The following is a 13,365-nucleotide window of genomic DNA, read 5'->3' as shown; positions in this document are numbered from 1 at the left end:
GGTGTCAGTTTCTTTGTTTTTTCATGCTCTATCAATTGCACCTGTAAAAACAACAATTTATGGACTTTTTTTTGTCTCTTCCCTACGATATAGTCATTTTACCACTTAGGAATTCAAGCCTAAAAACCAAATTATATACAGAAAATAAATATAACATCAAAGATTAAATTTATTTGTTGATTTTGGACAGTAATCCTGGGCATCACTGATATCTTTGAGTTTGGTGGTGAATTCAAGGACATAAATATCTAAACTGAGATGGTGAAAAGCAGCATTTTAATAGAACTATATGAACGACACAACTTCACATTAAAACTACAGTTGATTAAAGTGGGTTTCCAAGTCCTGTGCTCAAGTTTTGGATCTTAATACATGTGTGCTGACCACACCCCCAAACAGATGACACCTGCATGTTGAACATCAGCAACTTCTACATATGTTGTACCCGGATAACTGAGAACCTCATCCACAGTAAGTCTTATACAGGTCCTGAGGCCCATCGGGTCGGTTTTGAATAAATCACTGCTTTTATTTTTGCACACAGGAAGTTCAACTGCGAAACAGGCAAAGTTAAACCGGAAGCAGACACCGCCACGGCTTTAGTTTTCAAAATAATTCTGGAGTCTGCCAATAATTACAGAATAACCTGCGAGATTTCAGCCCTGTAGTTCACGTAAATGTTTATTATAAAAGTTTAAGTATTACAACTCCTTACTAAGTAAAACTGAAATGGTTTTCGTTGTGATTTTAGCAAGGTCAGCTAGTGCTTTTTATGCTAACCGCGTTGAGATCATCACATCCGCATCCACAGACTCTGTGGTCCTAAAAAATTAATAAAATAAATAAAAATAAAAAAGCTTCTGAAAAAAATTTAAATTAAATCATCACGTGCCTTTGCTCATTTCCGTAAATTATCTGTACTGCGCGAAACGCTTGCCCGCACTGTGTGGTGAGTTTTGGCGCACGTGCGAACATCCTGCCGGTCCAAGTCCGACCGGTGTCCTACAGCCGGAAATCTACCTGCATAACTGGAGCGGGAATCCCTCCACCGCCGGCGCTTCGGACACAGACATGACGATGATGATGAGGCTCGAATACAACTCCGTTCCTGTGTCCGGTGCGTCTCTGACGCGTCACCGGTGGGATATAAGCCGCGGCTGCGCGTGTGACGTCATATATATATATATATATATATATATATATATATATATATATATATATATATATATATATATATATATATATATATATATATATATATATATATATATATATATATATATATATATATATATATATATAATTAATTCTGTTAACCATTAAAAGGTGTCAGGGCCTGAGAGGTCACGAATGAACATAGTAGAAGCAGACTTGATATCAAGCATAGTTTTTCCAATACATTGAATAATTAACCAAGTCCCTGTGATGTTGTTTCATTTAAACTTAATAATGACCATTTTTGTATTTCTTTTTATGCACGATGTGTACGTTTTATGTACTATTGTACACTTTTATCGCCCGAAAAGATGACTCATGAATATTATTATTACAAATAAACGGGTTTTCCCGCTACTATGTCTGTTTTTTGTTTGTTTGTTTTGTCGTGTTTACGTTTTGTTTGTATGATTTTTATTATTGATGGAATAAACAAAACAAAACCGATATTTCTGAGCAAAAATTTACAACATTTGAAAATGTCTACAACTAGAAACCTTTGTTGTCATTTTAGTTGACTTCACTTATTGTTTACTTCCGCTTTTCAGCGCATGCGCACTCGCTGCTAGGCGAAAGATTGTTGTTAGCCTGTTAGCCGCGCTGAAGTTAGTTTGTCGGTAGTTGTTGTTTTAACTCGGTACCTTTAGTCGTTTTTGAACGAAACGTTTTCATATCGCCTTGCTTTGAGCGCAAACCTGAATGTTGTCAAAAATATGAGGAAAAGCTGAACATAGCGCAGGTAGCAGTACAGATTAGCCTGGTACATCGGACACACAGACTGTTACTCCAGGGCCTGATGGAGAATCAACCCTTCGAGTCACTATTTTGTGAATGGACGTTACGTGTGAGGGAATGTTGCCACCAGCACTGTAACGTCAACCGAAGCGTCACAGAAACACCACGTGGTGAGTTCACGGTGTCCCCTACTGACATGACCCCCGTACCAGATTTGTATACTGTATTCGTTGTCTGTGCTAAGTTTAGCCTTTCTGTGTGCGGAAAGGACTGAGAGGTGGTTTAAATTTATGGGCAAAAAATAATCCGCCTGTAAACCCGATTTTGTTCCGTACACAGAACAAACTTCCCCTTTTTGTGCGCATGCGCAGTCAGCGAATATACGAAGCTGGTACGGGGGTCATCTCACTACGTCACAGTGACAACAGCTTCGTGTTTCAAAACATTTGATATCATTTGAGATGTAAATATCTGAGTAACTACATAGTCTCTGCACATGAAAACAAACAGGCTTTTGAGCACAATAAGATTTATTTGTCAAAATTTGAATGAGAATTTTAAAGGTTTGGATTTCATGCACAATTTCTCAAGTTTTTAATGTGTGCACTGCCTGTGACACGGCACATGTCAAGTTGGTCAACATGCCAAACTGTCATTGGAGGAATCTGGGTTTCCAGACTTTGTGTAAATGTTTCCTGACCCCGCTGGAACTGCTCGACCGATACAGGTGGTCATCCAGATCCTTTGGCTCTGTGCAGACAGACTTCCTCTTTGAACGTTTTGTGCCGTGTCCAAATCTCCATTGCAGCTGGTGCATTTTTTGGGGGAATTCACAGTCTGACAGTTTGACTGTGTTCAAGCATACGCTAACACACAATCATGGCATTTGATCATTTGAACAAAAATTTGTCATTGTTGGATTGCAAAATGATATAAGCTTTTCTGAAGCATCCTGTATGATCAGATGATACCTATCATCTCATAGGCCATGAAAGTGGTTCCCATTGCAGTCCTTGGTAACTCCCTAACATGCACATTTTCCATCCCTCCATGTTCAGCCATTCGCTGGTATCTGTTGGCTCTTCTGAGCCCAGGAGATGATCAGCAGGGACAGCTAGGGAATGTACAAGTTAGGTGTCCCCACAGACCAGCTATGACATGTACATGTAGTGCACCCGATACTAGTAATGATTACTACATCGCACAATCATATCTAATCATATGATGGACAGCCATGTGTAGTCAAATGCCGACATCAACAATGAGCCCCAACATTGACTTAAATATTAACATCTGGTGAGAGGACAGTGAGATCAGGAAGACTATTCCATTAACAAATGACTCTGTTGGTGAAACAAAGCTTTCTCACTAATAGTATTATACTACTTCTAACTTCAACAGTGTGTTTGCACAAACTGCCAAAGCCAGGTACGTTAAAAAGACAGTCACCAATACTAGATTTCAACCAGGTTTCAGTTTCAAATATTACATCAGGTTTGACATCTTTCCGACATACTCTAAATTCATCAGTTTTACTCAGCAGGCTCTCCAAATTAGTTGCAGTGCATTTAATGTAATTAAATATTAAAAGTGTCACAGTTCTAGTACACTTAGAACTTGCAATAGTCTCTGGCTGAGACGGCTCAAAGGTAAAATCATCAAGATTTTTATGATGTGTGCAAACACCCCACGCATTGTCCCGGTTGTGGTTGGGTTCACTGTCCTGGTTTCTCCTGTTGCTCCTGTCATTCATCACCACCACGTGTAAATTTCTAATCATTAAGTTCAGTTCACCGTGACTTTTTTCTTCTTTTCAGTTCATCCTGTGCTGCTCTACCAAGCTCCCTCTGGATGTTTGTCAAATCAGGATTGACACAAACACTCCTATGGCACTGGGCGGCTGATTGTCTCAGGGATCTTGCATTGGCATGCAAACATCATCTTGTTTCCATGTTATGGACTTTCACTCACACACACATACTGGTTCTGGCAACCCGTGGATGATGGCATTAGCCTTCCTCTTCTCAATTTCATCTTGCTCACATACATATATATTCCTTCACAGTAGACTGGACCATCAGTCTTTTCAAGTCTACCACTTGAGTTCTGCTTCTGTCACACATTTAACAGAACCATTTCATTACTTTGTCTTCTAACACAGTGTACATATCCGTGTCAATGTTGCAGCATGGCTTCAGGTGAAACCACATGAAACAGGACTCACTCGGCATCTCCTCATGTATTCAACACACTAAGCAGGATCCTTGCTAGCCGCTGGTTGATGTCTTCGCTGTGAGGGGTTAGCCGCACTTTGCAGACCTGTCTCAGCTTTCACCTGTCCTTTTGCGTCATTTTGTACGCCACCGTCACGGCTTGTCCTCGCCAGGTATTCATAGCAGCAAAACACCTTGAGCGTTCAATATTTGTTTCTTTTGCTTTTTGCAGCAGACACACACTCCTCCTGTATCTCCTGACATCGACCTCCCACAACTTTCACTACGAAAAACAGATTTTTCACAGCAAAACCGCACAAAAACTACTCACACAACTACAGCGTTTGGCATTCAAATACAATCACCAGTTGACATCACCTACTTGAAATAACATTTTGTTTTATTTTTTGCAGGATCTGACGTTGGCTGGCTTTGCACCCATATTGTTAACAATAGAGACCTTTGACACAAAACTAAAATCCTCATCTCTACAAAGCCATTATCCTGCCAACCCTAGTGTACAGATCTGAGAGCTGGACAACCGACAAGACCACCACCTGAAGACCTTCAAGCGATTCCACCAATGCTGCCTGAGGAGTATCCTCTGCATCCGGTGGGAAGACTACTGTACCAACATCAGCATCCCGGCTGAAGCCAAGCTCCAGACCATCAAGTGTGCCATCATCAAGAACCAGCTTCGGTGGGTGGGTCACATTGTTAGGATGGATTTCAACTGACTTCCCAAGCAGATCTTCTACTCCCAGTAGAGTGACAGAAAACAGTCCAGAGGAGGGCAAAAGAAACACAACCAAAACAAAAACAAGAAGAGTATATACTGTAACATGTCTTCTATTTGTAAGAGTTTTATTTTTTAACTGTTAGGAGTACTAAGTCTACCAGAGACTTTTTGAATGTTTATGCTAAAATAAAAGAATTTATTTATTTGTGAGTAAAACAACCTGAAAATCATTTAATAATGTAGAGTGTGCATGCCTTCATGTGGTGCTGCTTTTTTTATTACATCCACCAAGGACGTAATTAAATCGTCGGCATTTATTTATTTATTTGTCTGTCTGTCCGTTAGCAGGATTATATCAAAACTACTGCACTGATTTTGATGAAATTGTCACCACAGATAGATATTAGGCCATGGAAGACTTCATTAAGTTTTAGAGGTGATCCAGATCCTGATTCTGGATCAAGATTTCAACTTGTACGCTTCACTTTGTTAGTTTTTGAGAATTGTGTAAAAAAACAAAAACAAATGAACGGATTTTCACCAAATTTTCACAACACATTGGTGTTAGGCCTTGGAGGTGATCTGGATCCAGATTATGGATCAAGATTTCACTTTATGTAGGCTTTGAAGGATTATGTCAAAGGTACTTCACAGATTCTTGCTAAATTTGTACCACAGATAGATATTAGGGAACGGAATACACCACTAAATCTTGGAGGTGATCCACATCCGGCTTGGCAGACGTCAGAAATCTCAGTTTGCTCTTGTTGTTTTGTAGTTTTCTCAAGCATTCTTTGTCATTCTAACCAAATAACACATAAAAGATCAACATCAGGACTCAGCAGTCATTATGATCATTAATAATAAACAATAAATACCTGATAGAACACAAATATATTACAAACCATTAAACTGTGTCAATATGACATCCAACTGCTATAAATTTAATATGATAATGGAAAGACCAAGTAAAATTACCAGGGCCTCCATAAAACCATATAAAAGCATATAAAATCTATTCTAAGATCCTATAAAAGGCACAATTCTTCCTGGAAACATATTGATGGGGGTCAGTTGTCACATCGATGTTCTTCCTTATGTGTGTCATTACCAGCAACAGTGCACTTCATAATTATTGGGTGAGTGCAAACAGGCGGTAATTGTTAAGGCAGGACACTGTTGAGGACTTTGGTGCAGGGAAGGAGATGAACATCTTAAAGCATGTTGGAACAGTGAAGTGTTGATTGTGTCCTTCAATACCTCCAAAAGTTGATGTGCACAGATCCTGAGGGTCCTGCCCTGGATCCTGTCCGGGCCTGTGTTCTTACGGGGGTTTACTTCCTGCAGGGTCCTCCTCACATTTGCTGCTATCACGCTGAAGGGGAACTTACCTTATGAGAGGGTGAACCTGAAGGTAGAAGCAGTGTTGAATGTCTCAAAATATGTATAGAATACAGGGCCGTATATAGGAATGTGAAAGGGGGCGTTCAAATCCTTGATTTGGGGGTCCAGTGGGCCGCAGGGCCCCCGGTGGGGTCGAGGGGCAACGCCCTCGTGGGAGGGCCCCCTGAAGCAGAAGCTTTTTGAGGATTTCGAGGGGTAAAAAGCTACATAAATTTCATTTGAAACCCAAAATGTATCATTTTAGGAAATACATTTTTATATACAAATAGTCCTTGCTTGGGATTGGATCAGTTGCCATAAGAACCACCCAGGAAGAACCAAGATAACATTAATGCAAACTTTATACCTGCCTGTCGGTTGCGAATGACACAACCGACAGGCGTGAAAAAACTCATGCATCCGCATGAAGGTTCAAGCTTGGCTGATGCAAGCGCACATGATTTAAAGCCATATAGTTTTTGCAAAAAATAAAAAGGTCGGATAGTTTTCTAACAGACCTCATATTTAGCGGTATTAATATTTGTGTTTACATTATGAATATGTACGTTATGTATTAAATAGGATACACACCAATTAGCTAAACTGCAGGATTGTCTTACAGACATAAAGACATGGATGACCTCTAATTTCCTGCTTTTAAACTCAGATAAAACTGAAGTTATTGTACTTGGCCCCACAAATCTTAGAAGCATGGTGTCTAACCAGATCGTTACTCTGGATGGCATTTCCCTGATCTCTAGTAATACTGTGAGAAATCTTGGAGTTATTTTTTATCAGGATATGTCATTCAAAGCGCATATTAAACAAATATGTAGGACTGCCTTTTTGCATTTACGCAATATCTCTAAAATCAGAAAGGTCTTGTCTCAGAGTGATGCTGAAAAACTAATTCATGCATTTATTTCCTCTAGGCTGGACTATTGTAATTCATTATTATCAGGTTGTCCTAAAAGTTCCCTAAAAAGCCTTCAGTTGGTTCAGAATGCTGCAGCTAGAGTACTGACGGGGACTAGCAGGAGAGAGCATATCTCACCCGTGTTGGCCTCCCTTCATTGGCTTCCTGTTAATGCTAGAATAGAATTTAAAATTCTTCTTCTTACTTATAAGGTTTTGAATAATCAGGTCCCATCTTATCTTAGGGACCTCGTAGTACCATATTACCCCATTAGAGCGCTTCGCTCTCAGACTGCGGGCTTACTTGTAGTTCCTAGGGTTTGTAAGAGTAGAATGGGAGGCAGAGCCTTCAGCTTTCAGGCTCCTCTCCTGTGGAACCAGCTCCCAATTCAGATCAGGGAGACAGATACCCTCTCTACTTTTAAGATTAGGCTTAAAACTTTCCTTTTCGCTAAGGCTTATAGTTAGGGCTGGATCGGGTGACCCTGGACCATCCCTTGGTTATGTTGCTTTAGACGTAGACTGTGGGGGGGTTCCCATGATGCACTGTTTCTTTCTCTTTTTGCTCCGTATGCATCACTCTGCATTTAATCATTAGTGATCGATCTCTTTTTCCTGGTTCTTTCCCTCAGCCCCAACCAGTCTCAGCAGAAGACTGCCCCTCCCTGAGCCTGGTTCTGCTGGAGGTTTCTTCCTGTTAAAAGGGAGTTTTTCCTTCCCACTGTGGCCAAGTGCTTGCTCATAGGGGGTCGTTTTGACCGTTGGGGTTTTTCATAATTATTGTATGGCCTTGCCTTGCAATGTGGAGCGCCTTGGGGCAACTGTTTGTTGTGATTTGGCGCTATATAAGAAAAAAGTTGATTGATTGATTGAAAATAGCGGTATTTAATTTGCCGACCTTGTTTAACTCGTGAAATTCGCATAATAAATCCCACGCGAATATTTGCACCTTTACAGTATTTGCAACAGGAAGGAGAAGCTCCCTTTATTTCTCAGCTTATACATGCAAACATGTTTTACAAACCAGACAAGTGTAATTGTGTGTCTACATGGGTATTTACAAGCCTACTAATCTGTTTGTTCCCTGCTCCCTATCCGCCTCTGATATCAAAAATTCTCAACCCCCATGGGAAAAGTTTATCTAGCAGTTTCCCCTTTCATCACTTAAGGGATTACTCTGGCAGAGGAAATTGAAACTTGAGGGTGTGTGATAATAGCTGTGTAACAGTTAGCGCTTGTTGCTTATTATCAATGAAAAGAAAATACATAACGATATCCAGATCAGAAAAAAATCAGCAGAATTCGGTTGAACCCCCTCTATATACGGGCATGGAATACATTCAGGTTCATCAGGTGGTGTTGGGTCCTGGGGGCATTGTGCATCCTTTTTGTTGTAATCAGTGATGCACTGAATGTCCAACCCTGTGCTCTGGGGGGTCATTTGTCAACATGATCCTGCATTCTGAGAGTGTAGGTGGATTTTGTCCTTTTCCACCCACTGACAGGTTCCTTCTTGCTGCCCTAACTGTCTGGTTCTGATTGGGGTAGATTGTGACAGTTTGACCTAACAGATGATGTGTACTCTTCCAGGTCCACCCAACCCCCATCTGATGCTGTCTCTGAAGATCTACCGGTCTGTGGTCTCAAATCAGTCTTGCAACATTGAGATAGCTTCACTGAAGGACCATGCAATGAAAGTCTTCTGTGAAGGTTTAGCACAAGATAGCAAGCGGGGACCAGCCAGATGGAAATGTGATCTAGGAAACCAAGATGGAGACTGACCGGATGGCAGCTCTGTATCTCCCATGTCTGTTATTGCATTGTCACCCCGAGTGTCAAAACGTGCTGTGCCGATGGAACATCTTGCTGCAAACACACACACAGTGCATCCGGGTACTTTGTTTGCAGCGAGCTAAGGTTAATGCTATGAAGTTCGTCATTAGCATTACCCACGCAGTAGATAGCGTGGGCGGCATTTATCGGTCAGTTTTTAAATTCTGTAACAAATGTTTAATTTTTACAAGTCAAAAGGCAAAATACAAAAAAAATTTAGGTTCCACCGAGATTTGAACTCGGATCGCTGGATTCAGAGTCCAGAGTGCTAACCATTACACCATGGAACCGATATACCCCGGAATCTGAATCCAACCCTGAAGAGGGATCAACACAGAGGATGTTTCTCATAATAGGCGAGTTTCTTTTTTTTTTTTTTTTTGCTATTATTGTTGTTTTACAGGTATTTCTTTATATAATTACGCCATATGTCGTGTGGTAATGAAAACGCGAACAGACAGAAAAGACGCTGTGCGTCGCAGTAGTTCATTGTCGTGTAGTGACTTATTGCTGCCGAATGAGGGCAGCAGACACCACATTTATTTGAAGAAAGGTAAACTGCAGTGTTCACATGTCGCCAGCTGTTGGCGCATGAGTACACACAAAAAAATCACCGTGAAGGCACAGGAAAATAATTTGTTCAAAATTATTTTTCAGTAGTCTCACAAGCGGTACAGTAAACTAAAAAAAACAAAACACATTTTTTTCAGACAGGTACATGCGTGTGAATGAGAGGGAGCTCGGTGGAATAGTGCAGTTACAAGGAGTAGAAGTGATGAGTGTAGATGTCAATGTCCAAAGTAATACAGAGTGTGGTAGAGAGGTAAAGACAAGAGTACAGGCAGGGTGGAGTGAGTGGAGAAAGGTGGCAGGAGTGATTTGTGTATCTCCAAAAGTGAAGGGGAAAGTCTACAAGACAGTAGTGAGACCAGCTATGTTGGACGGCTTAGAGACGGTGGCAGTAAGAAAAAGACAGGAGGCAGAGCTGGAGATGTTGTGATTATCTTTTGGGAGTGATGAGAATGGGTAGGATTAGGAACGAACATATCAGAGGGACAGCTCAGGTGGGACGCTTTGGACACAAAGTCAGAGAGCTGAGACTGAGATGGTTTTGACATGTGTAGAGGAAGGACCCAGGGTATCAATCAATCAATCAATCAATTTTTTTATATAGCGCCAAATCACAACAAACAGCTGCCCCAAGGCGCTCCACACTGCAAGGCAAGGCCATACAATAATTATGTAAAACCCCAACGGTCAAAACGACCCCCTGTGAGCAAGCACTTGGCTACAGTGGGAAGGAAAAACTCCCTTTTAACAGGAAGAAACCTCCAGCAGAACCAGGCTCAGGGAGGGGCAGTCTTCTGCTGGGACTGGTTGGGGCTGAGGGAGAGAACCAAGAAAAAGACATGCTGTGGAGGGGAGCAGAGATCGATCACTAATGATTAAATGCAGAGTGGTGCATACAGAGCAAAAAGAGAAAGAAACAGTGCATCATGGGAACCCCCCAGCAGTCTACGTCTATAGCAGCATAACTAAGGGATGGTTCAGGGTCACCTGATCCAGCCCTAACTATAAGCTTTAGCAAAAAGGAAAGTTTTAAGCCTAATCTTAAAAGTAGAGAGGGTGTCTGTCTCCCTGATCTGAATTGGGAGCTGGTTCCACAGGAGAGGAGCCTGAAAGCTGAAGGCTCTGCCTCCCATTCTACTCTTACAAACCCTAGGAACTACAAGTAAGCCTGCAGTCTGAGAGCGAAGCGCTCTATTGGGGTGATATGGTACTACGAGGTCCCTAAGATAAGATGGGACCTGATTATTCAAAACCTTATAAGTAAGAAGAAGAATTTTAAATTCTATTCTAGAATTAACAGGAAGCCAATGAAGAGAGGCCAATATGGGTGAGATATGCTCTCTCCTTCTAGTCCCCGTCAGTACTCTAGCTGCAGCATTTTGAATTAACTGAAGGCTTTTTAGGGAACTTTTAGGACAACCTGATAATAATGAATTACAATAGTCCAGCCTAGAGGAAATAAATGCATGAATTAGTTTTTCAGCATCACTCTGAGACAAGACCTTTCTGATTTTAGAGATATTGCGTAAATGCAAAAAAGCAGTCCTACATATTTGTTTAATATGCGCTTTGAATGACATATCCTGATCAAAAATGACTCCAAGATTTCTCACAGTATTACTAGAGGTCAGGGTAATGCCATCCAGAGTAAGGATCTGGTTAGACACCATGTTTCTAAGATTTGTGGGGCCAAGTACAATAACTTCAGTTTTATCTGAGTTTAAAAGCAGGAAATTAGAGGTCATCCATGTCTTTATGTCTGTAAGACAATCCTGCAGTTTAGCTAATTGGTGTGTGTCCTCTGGCTTCATGGATAGATAAAGCTGGGTATCATCTGCGTAACAATGAAAATGTAAGCAATACCGTCTAATAATACTGCCTAAGGGAAGCATGTATAAAGTAAATAAAATTGGTCCTAGCACAGAACCTTGTGGAACTCCATAATTAACTTTAGTCTGTGAAGAAGATTCCCCATTTACATGAACAAATTGTAATCTATTAGACAAATATGATTCAAACCACCGCAGCGCAGTGCCTTTAATACCTATGGCATGCTCTAATCTCTGTAATAAAATTTTATGGTCAACAGTATCAAAAGCAGCACTGAGGTCTAACAGAACAAGCACAGAGATGAGTCCACTGTCCGAGGCCATAAGAAGATCATTTGTAACCTTCACTAATGCTGTTTCTGTACTATGATGAATTCTAAAACCTGACTGAAACTCTTCAAATAGACCATTCCTCTGCAGATGATCAGTTAGCTGTTTTACAACTACCCTTTCAAGAATTTTTGAGAGAAAAGGAAGGTTGGAGATTGGCCTATAATTAGCTAAGATAGCTGGGTCAAGTGATGGCTTTTTAAGTAATGGTTTAATTACTGCCACCTTAAAAGCCTGTGGTACATAGCCAACTAACAAAGATAGATTGATCATATTTAAGATCGAAGCATTAAATAATGGTAGGGCTTCCTTGAGCAGCCTGGTAGGAATGGGGTCTAATAGACATGTTGATGGTTTGGATGAAGTAACTAATGACAATAACTCAGACAGAACAATCGGAGAGAAAGAGTCTAACCAAATACCGGCATCACTGAAAGCAGTATATATATAGGTATATATATATAGCAGGTATATAACAAGAAGGATGCTGAGGATGGAGCCACCAGGCAGGAGGAGAAGAAGGAGGCCAAAGACGAGGTTTATGGATGTGCTGAGGGAGGACATGCAGGTGGTTGGTGAGACCGAGGAAGATGCAGAGGCCAGGCTGAGATGGAGACGACTGATCTGCTGTGGCGCCTCCTAGCGGGAGCAGCTGAAAAAAAGGGAAGACGTTGACCAGAAATAAAAAACTATTTCTTTATTATTATTACTATTATTGCCGTTGTATACTAGTATAGAATACTTATTAAATCCTATCATCAATAGTGGAAAAATATTTTAATTTGATTACGGTAAATCATTTATAAAATTAGCATTACTAATTAGAATGCTCCTTATTTTCGAAAAATCGCACTGTTACTTATTTTCCAGTGTAAAAAATAAACGCAATATTAAGAAGTATGTTTAAAGTGAGGATTTTTCGGCATTGGTGCTTATTGGGAAATAGTGACTTTTTGCAATATTTTTTAAATGACAGTGCTCTGGGTTCGCAGTATTTTCTGTGTCCTCCAGTTGTCTGGTGTGGTTAATTACCTGCTTGAATGAAACCAATCCTTCCTTTTGCGGTTGCCTTCCGTGCGTAATTATGCACGCCTAAAATCCAAGCCTCCAAACTCCCATTTGCAAAGAAAAAGGGGGGAAAACACAAGAGTTGGCCACGAAATCGTGGTTTTATTTGATTTATATTACATATATACAATGTTTGCTGCGAACAGCAATAAATAAATAAATAAAATAAAACATAAATAACTATACATCCCGACAGAGAGATACTTCACAGTGACAGAAAATGTCTACACTGTCCATCTGTACTGACTCAAGTCTGCGGTACAGCACAGATGCATACATATACTGACCCTTTGGGTCTTACAGGGTTGGTTTCAGTGGCCCTTAATCACTTAGTCCCCAATGAGAACTAAATATTAAACAAATACGTACATACATGACGATTTTAAGACGTGGTAGTCGTGCGTAAAATGAAGTATATGATACTTAACGAAGCAGATTCAACGATTAATTTCGGATTTTCATCAATAAAAACAATACAATGAAACTGTTCAGTGCGATCTCAAGCTTGTCGCACTTTTTACAATCACCATGAAGA

The 13,365-nt window shown here is 40.6% G+C and overlaps 1 long non-coding RNA gene and 1 other non-coding gene across 2 annotated transcripts; one reads left to right on the top strand and one right to left on the bottom strand.

Moving 5' to 3' along the window:
• Window positions 1–1,774: 1,774 nt before the first annotated feature.
• Window positions 1,775–5,195, top strand: LOC117511718. The gene is made up of 3 exons (XR_004561056.1): window positions 1,775–2,120; window positions 3,768–4,336; window positions 4,577–5,195. It is a non-coding gene; the product is annotated as an uncharacterized LOC117511718 (long non-coding RNA).
• Window positions 5,196–9,251: 4,056 nt separating this feature from the next.
• trnaq-cug lies at window positions 9,252–9,323 on the bottom strand. Its single transcript has one exon. It is a non-coding gene; the product is annotated as a tRNA-Gln (tRNA).
• Window positions 9,324–13,365: the final 4,042 nt, after the last annotated feature.

The sequence above is a fragment of the Thalassophryne amazonica genome, chromosome 6 (genome assembly GCF_902500255.1).
Source record: "Thalassophryne amazonica chromosome 6, fThaAma1.1, whole genome shotgun sequence".
NCBI classification, from domain to species: Eukaryota; Metazoa; Chordata; class Actinopteri; order Batrachoidiformes; family Batrachoididae; genus Thalassophryne; species Thalassophryne amazonica.
Note: the sequence above shows the minus strand (reverse complement) of the source record. Positions and strands in the feature narration are given on the sequence as shown.